This window comes from Pteropus vampyrus, unplaced genomic scaffold (genome assembly GCF_000151845.1).
Source record: "Pteropus vampyrus isolate Shadow unplaced genomic scaffold, Pvam_2.0 Scaffold139, whole genome shotgun sequence".
Lineage (NCBI taxonomy): Eukaryota > Metazoa > Chordata > Mammalia > Chiroptera > Pteropodidae > Pteropus > Pteropus vampyrus.
The window spans coordinates 2681673-2689567 of record NW_011888920.1 but is presented as its reverse complement, the minus strand read 5'-3'; the positions used below and the strand labels follow the sequence as shown (position 1 = coordinate 2689567).

At 37.2% G+C, this 7895-nt stretch overlaps 1 protein-coding gene and 1 pseudogene across 2 annotated transcripts in view; one reads left to right on the top strand and one right to left on the bottom strand.

Annotated features, from left to right (window-relative positions):
• Positions 1-7895, top strand: part of KBTBD3 (kelch repeat and BTB domain containing 3) — a 28872-nt gene that overhangs the window by 10094 nt on the left and 10883 nt on the right. The window lies entirely within an intron of this gene.
• LOC111744724 lies at positions 4016-4131 on the bottom strand (annotated as a pseudogene).

Here is a 7895-nt window from a genome sequence, read left to right as displayed (position 1 = left end):
TCCTTCTTTTTGTTTATGTTATATATCACATTAATTTATTTGCAGATATCGAACCAACCTTGCATCCCAAGAATAAATCTCATCTGACCATTGTGTGTGATCTTTTTAATGTATTGCTAAATTTGGTTTGCTAATATTTTGTTGAGGATTTTGGCATCTTTGTTCATCAGAGATATTGACATATCATTTTCTTTTTTTGTAATATCTTTGACTGATTTTGGAATCAGGGTAATGCTGGCCTAGTAATATGAGTTCAGGAGCTTTCCCTCATCTTCAGTTTTTAAGAATAGTTTGATAAGGATAGGTGTTAATTCTTCTTTGAATGTTTGGTAAAATTCACCTGTGAAGCCATCTGGTCCAAGTCTTTTATTTGTTGGGAGTTTTTTGATTACTGATTTAGTTTCTAGTTATCAGTCTATTCTAATTTTCTATTTCTTCTTCATTCAGTCTTGGAAGATTGCATGTTTTTAAGAATTTATCGATTTCTTCCAGTTTGTCGAATTTGTTGGCATATTAATAGTTCATAGTGTTTTCTTATAATTCTTTGTATTTCTATGATGTCCATTGATTGGAGCATTTAATTCATTTACATTTGAAGTAATCGTTGATTGGTTTGCAGTTGTTGCCATTTTATTATTCATATTTTTTATTTTTTTTCTTAAAGTAGTTCCTTTCACATTTCTTGTAATAGTGGTTTGTTGGTGATGAATTCCTATAGCTTTTTGTTGTCTGGCAAGCTCTTTATCTCTCTTTCAATTCTAAATGATAGCTTCGCTGTGTAGAATTATCTTGATTGTAGATTCTTGCTTTTTACCATTTTGAATATCTCGTGCCAATCCCTTCTGGCCTCAAAGTTTCTGCTGAGAAGTCAATGGACAGTCTTAAGGGAAGTTCCTTGTAGGTAAGTAATTGCTTTTCTCTTGCTGCTAAGATTCTCTCTTTGTCTTTAACCTTTGGCATTTTAATTATGATGTGTCTTGGTATGGGCCTCTTTCGGTTCATCTTGTTTGAGACTCTATGATTCCTGGGCTTATATGTCTTATTTCCTTTGCCAGGTTAGGGAAGTTTTCCATCATTATTTCTTTAAATAGGTTTTCAATCCCTTGTTCTCTCTCTTCTCCTTCTAGTACCCCTGTGGTGTTAATGTTGGTATGCTTGATGTTGTCCTAAAAGTCTCTTAAACTATCCTCATTTTTTTAAAATTCTTTTTCTTTTTGCTTTCCTAATTGGGTCCTCTTCCAAAAAAGCTGATTCAGTCCTCTGCTTCATGTAATCTGTTGTCGATCCCTTCTAACATACTCTTCATCTCAGAAATTGTATTATTCATTTCCAACTGGCTCCCTATTATGTTTTCCATCTCCTTTTTTATGTTTTCTATCTCTTTGTTAAAGTTCTCACTGAGTTCATCTACTCTGCCCATAAGTTCATCAGGCATTCTTATAACCAGTGTTTTGAACTCTGCATCTAGTAGATTGCTTGCCTTCATTTTGTTTAGTTCTTTTTCTGGAGTTTTTGTCCTCTTGCAATTCGGACGTTTCTTTGTCTTCTCATTTTGGCTGATTGTTTAATTCTATGTATTAGGTAGATCTATGTCTCCTAGTTTTGGCAGAAGTGGCCTTATGTAGTATGTGTCTTGTGTGGCCCAGTGGCACAGTCTCCCTGGTCACCCAGGCCAGGTGCTACAGGAGTGTCCCTTGTGTGGGAAGTGTGTACCTTCTTGTTGTAGTTGAGCCTTGATTGCTGTTGCAGTGTCAGTGAGAAGGATTGACCCTCAGGCTGATTTGCTATGAGGAATGATCTTTGGGCCTCATGACTCTGGATATCCATTTCTCTACCCAGGTTTTGGAATTTTTCAGGCATTATGGCTTTTAAAATATTTTTTGTCTCTTTCTCTTTCTCTTCCTCCTGGCATTCTTTTCACATATATATATATATTGTTCTTTTGATGTTGACTTTCTTCATTCTTTTTCATTATTTTTTTCCCCTTTTTTGTTCCTCCAACTGGGTAGTTTCATATGCCCTATCTTCTAGTTCACTGATTCTTTTGCTTGATTGAGTCTGATTTTTAAGCTCTCCATTGAATTCTTTAGGCCAGTCATTGTATTCTTCTACTTTGTATCTTCTACTAAGATATCTGTGGTTATTTTTTTAATGGTTTTTATTTCTTTGTTGAACTTCTCATTTTGTTTATGCATTGTTTTCCTCATTTTGTTTAATTGTATGTGTTTTCTTGTAGTTCACTAAACTTTAAGAGGATTATTCTGAATTCTTTGCAAACAGTTTGTAGATCTTCATTTCTTTAGGGTTAGTTATTGGAGCTTTACTACTTTCCCTTGGTGGTGTCATGTTGGCTTGGCTCTCTGCTCCAGTGCTGTTATAAACAGAGCTGTAGGTTGGGCTTCTCAATGTCCTGGATATTCTTGTTAGGCTTTCTGGTTGGGTAGGCTTGGAGGCTACCAAGGGATTTTGGTAGAAGGGGTTTGAATTTGCTTCCCAGCCTGGGCAGATCTGTGTAACAGACTCCAAAACCCATATGGCTTGCTTGCTGGGGATCTGAATAAGGCAAAACTGCACACTGAGCTCCCTGGTCAGATGGGTTCATCACCTGAGCTTTGCTAGTCAGGCAGGATTTCTGGCCAGGTGTTCTACTCAAGTGCTGCCTGACAATTCAGTTTCTTATGTGCTCTGGCTAGGTTTCTTGGTGGGGTGGGGCTGAGGGCTGCATTCAGCAGTAGACAGGGCTAAGAATTAGCTTCCTTACCCAGGCAGACAGCAAAACAGGCTCCAAGCCAGCAAGGCTGATTGTTCAGGGTCTCTAATCGGGCAAAAGCGTGCATCAAGTTCCCTAGCCAGATGGGATCACTATCTTGTGTTCAGATTTTTAAGAAACTGTCAGGTAATTTCTACTAGAGATGTATGAGTGATCCAGTACTTCTGCATCTTCTCAAGTATTTGGTGTTAACACTGTTTTTTTATATCAATCATTCTAACAGATGAGTAGTAATATTTCATTATGGACTTAAGTTTGTCCTTTTTTTTTCTAGTTTCTTGCAGTGAGAGCTTAGACTATTGATTTCAAACCTTTCTCCTTTTCTAATTTAAGCAATTAGTGCTATGAATTTTCTTCTCAGTGTTGTTTTAGCTCCATCTCACACATTTTGATATGTTGTATTTTCATTTTCATTCAGTTCATGTTTTTTATTTCCCTTAAGACTTTCTCTTTGACTCATGGATTATTTAGAAGTGGGTTATTTACTTTCCAAGTATATGGACATTTTTGTGTTATCTTTTTCTTGTTTACTTCTAGTTTGATTCCATTGTGGTCAGAGAACATATTTTTGTGTAATTTCAATTCTTTGAAATCATTTGAGGCTTGTTTTGTGGGTCAGAATATGGTTACTCTTGTTTGTTAGGTGGAATTTTCTGTTGTTAGGTGGAATTTTCTATAAATGTTGATTAGACTCTGTTGGTTGATGATGTTAAGTTCTATATCACTGCTGATTTACTGTCTTCTTGTTCTATTAATTTTAGAGAGAAAGCAGTTAACATTTCCAGCTATAATAGTACATTTGTCTTTTTTTCAGTTCTGTCAGTTTTTGCTTCACATATTTTGCAACTTTATTGTTTGGTACATACACGTTCAAGTTTGCTATATCTTCTTGGTGGATTGACATGTAATATTCCTCTCTGTCTATGATAGTTCTTGCTGAAGTCTATCTGATATTAATATAGCCACACTTGTTTTTATTTTAAATTAACGCTTTCATAGTCTATCTTTTTTTCATCCTTTGACTTTCAACCTCTTATTCTATTCGAAGTGAGTTACTTGTAGGAAGTCTAAAGTTGGGTCATTTTTTAAAATACACGCTGTTAACTTCTGTCTTTTTATTGGTATACATAGACCATTTACATTTAGAACAATTATTGATATGTTAGTACTTAAGTTTGCTTTTTGGTTGTTATCTGTTTAGTCTCTCTGTTTTTATTGATTGATTGATTGATTGATTGGCATTGATGCCTACAGCACCTGTTCTTCCTAGGTGGTCTCCCATCTAAATACTAACCAGGCCCGACTCTGCTTAGCTTCTGAGATCAGACATCGGGCTTGTTCAGGGTGGCATGGCCGTAGACCATGGACCATGGCTCCACTGGGGCACGAACCCAGGACCTTCTGCATGTAAAGCAGACGTGCTAACCGCTACACTATGGAACCACGTCCAATCTCTCTGTTTTTAATTTCTCTTTTTTTCCTGCTTTCTTATGGGTTACATGAACCTTTAGAATTTCATTTTAATTAAGCTATAGTGACTATGAGTGTATCTCTTTGTACAAACCTTTTAGTAGTTCCAGGTATTATATCATTTACATAAATATATATATGTGTGTATATGTATATGATGTATATTTTATGACAATACCAGCGTAAACATTTTACCAATTTGAGTAAAGTTTAGAAACTTTACACTCTTTTACTTCTCTTTACTCTCCCTCATATCCTCATTATATAATAGTTGAAAATAATTTCTTTATATACATTGAGATCCACATTAGGCAATGTTATAATTTTTGCTTCAAATATACAACTTAAATTATGAAAAGCAAGAAATAGAAAGTCTATTGAATTTAACCATATTGCTCTTACTCTGTTCTTTTTTCTTTTTCATACTATACGATTCCTTGTTTTATCATTCAACTGCTTCAAGAACTTCCTTATCTACCTTTTTAGAGTAGGCCTGCTCATGAGAAAGTCTCTTGTTTTTCTCCTTATCTCAAAATGTATTGATTTCCCCTACATTCCCAGAGAATATTTTTATTAGTATAGAATTCTGGGTTGACAGTTCTTGTCTTTCAACACTTGAAAAATATTATGTCACTTCCTTCTGGCCTCCATAGTTTTTAGTAATAAATCTGTTGTCATTCCAATTGATTTTCCCCCTATAGCTGAGGCATTTCTCACTGCTTGCAAAAAAATTTTTTTTTTGTCTTTAGTTTTCAGAAGTTTGACTGTGATGTTCTTTGACATAGATTTCTTTAGATTTATTTTGTTTTGACTTCACTTAGAGTCCTGAATCTATAGGTGTATATCTTTTGCCATATTTGGGCCATTTTCAGTCATCATTTCGTCAAGTACTTTTTTAGTCCTACTTTTTTTTCCCTCTCCTTTTGGCACTCTGTTGACATGGATGTTAGGTTTTTCATTATAGTCACATGTTCCTCAGGCTCTGCTCATTTGTTTTCCAATCTGTTTTTTCTATTTTCAGTCTGTTTTTTTGTTTTTTGTTTTCATTGTGTTACATAGTGTTCAGATTGTATCGTTTCTGTTGTTCTCTCTTAAAGATCATTGACTCTTCCTTTTTCCCCCCTCCATTCTATTTAGTTACTATATCTGTTCTAAAATTTCCATTTGGTTCTTTATATCTTCTTTTTATTTGCTGAGATTTTCTATTTTTCATTTGTCTAAAAGATTTTATAATTGCTCATTGAAGCATTTCTGTGATGGCTGCTTTAAAATTCTTGGCAGATAATTCTGACATCTGTGTCATCTCAGTGTTGGTATCTGTTGGTTGTTTTTTCTCATTGAGTTTGACATATTCTTGGTTCTTGGATATATAGAATATTATATTGCAAGACACTAAATCTTATTTAAATCTTGTGTTTTAGAGGGTCTTTTCTGACACTGCTCTGTTGGGTTAAAGTCACTACTTCCAGGTTGTGGTAGAAGTCCAGATTTTCCACCTCCCCTACCTTGACACCTGGGATAGGAGGAGCTCATTTTTACCGCCAGACAGAGCTGGGAGTTCATGTCTCCCTCTCTGTATCCTCTGATACCATTCTGGCTTGGAGACAGAGGGGTACCTTGTTACTGCTACCCACATGGTCTCCACTGACATCATGTGAGGGTAGCCATGTTACTGCTGAGTGACATGAAAATCCTGACTCTTCACGAGGCCTCTGACTCAGTATAAGTAAGGAGAGGGAGGAATGCCCTGTTACCACCAGGTGGTGATGGAAGTTCAGGCTACCCCCATACCACATAATCACCACTTATGGTGCAGGAAGTGGGTGGACACTGTTACCACCCTGCAGAGATTAATGGCCTGGCTTCCCACTCAGCTTTCTCTGACACCACTCTAGTTGAGGGGATGGGAAGAGAGTTGAAGCACCTCATTGTAGCCTGTCAAGGGTGGAATTCTAGGTTCTCCATTCCACTTTTGCTAACTTGGATGGGTGTAAAGACTGAGCCTCCCAACGAGTTCTGTGGTTCTATGAAGCAGGCCATGAAGGGAAGACCCTACATTGCTGTTATGGATTACTGATGCTCTAGTCCATTGCTATAGCAATAGACTGGGAATAACACCCAGTTCTTCAGAACTGTCCCCATGCCTCTCATTATCTCTTTCCCTTCATGACACCCACTCTCATTCTTAATGTCTCTCTGCTTACAGCTACTCAGAATAATGCTCTCAAAATTACTGTAACTAACTTATTTTCCCAATAATCCTACCAATTACATCCTATTACTTCCCCCTGCATACGTGCACATGCACACGCATTCTCTTATATAGGCATACTATTCTTAATATAGTATATCAGCTATCCAATGGAACTTCTGTGATGATGAAAATATTCTATATTTGTACTATACAGTAGCCACTAACCACATATATTAGTTGGGGGTTCTCCAGAGAAAATCAGTTGGAGGGGTGGGTGGGTGGGTGGGTGGATGGATAGATTTACTATAGAGAATTGGCTTATTTAATTATGTGATTGTGCAGGCTGAGAAGTCCCGAAATCTGCATTTGGCAAGCTGGAGACCCAGGACAGCCTATAGTAACGTTGCAGTCCAAGTCTTAGTTCAAAAGTAGGAGAAGCCTGATGTCCCAACTCAAAGACGGGCAGAGAGGAAGAACCCTTTCTTACTCAGCCTTTTGTTTCCTTCAGGCTTTCAATGGATTGGATGAGTCCCACTCACATTAAGGGGGTCATTCTGTGTTACTCAGGCTACAAATTCAAATGTTAATCTCATCCAGAAACACTCTCATAGGCACACCTACAAATAATGTTTAGCCAAATATCTGGGCACCCTGTGGCCCAGTGAAATTGACACGTAAAAGTAACCTTCATGTTACATATGGCTACTGACCACTTAAAATATGTCTAGAGCAACTAAGAAACTAAATTTTTAATTTTAAGTAATTTAAATTTAAATAGCTATATGTGGCTCATGGTTACTGTACACAGCAGTAGATTGTCTCAGTCCTAGATCGCATCTCGGATTGATGCTGCAGAACCATTCAGACTGCTTCTCCGGTGTCTGTTTTCCACCTGATCTTGAAACTTCCCCTGTGGGCGAACCAAGCTGTCAAGTAAGAAGTCCAAATACCCTGAGACTGCCATGCTATAAGAAAGCATAAGCTAGTCACATGGTGCATCAAGAGAGAGACAGAGCCCTATCTGTTCTAGCGATCCCATTTGAAGCATTAGAAATGTGAATGAAGAAACCATATTGACCTCTAACCCAGTCAGACCTTCAGATGACTTCAGTCAGAGCTACCATCGACCCTAAACATATGAAAACCCCCAAGCAAGTAGCTCCAGCTAAACCCACAGAACCTTAAGAGATAATAAATTGTTGTCTTAAGCTGTTAATTTTTGGGTGATTTGCAAAGCAATTGATAACCATAACAGAAATATACTAAGGAATCAGGGTTCTCTATTTCTTTGGCTCCCCTAGTACCCAGTCTTCTTTTCTGTTCTGCTTCCCATTTCCTCACTTTTGGTGCTGTAAACTTTCATGCTTAGAACTGAATTTGCAGTTTGGGGAAGTCACAATTATCTGGCCTTCAGCTATCTGGAATTTTTGACGTCATGTTTAAAGGGCCTCTTGAAATAAT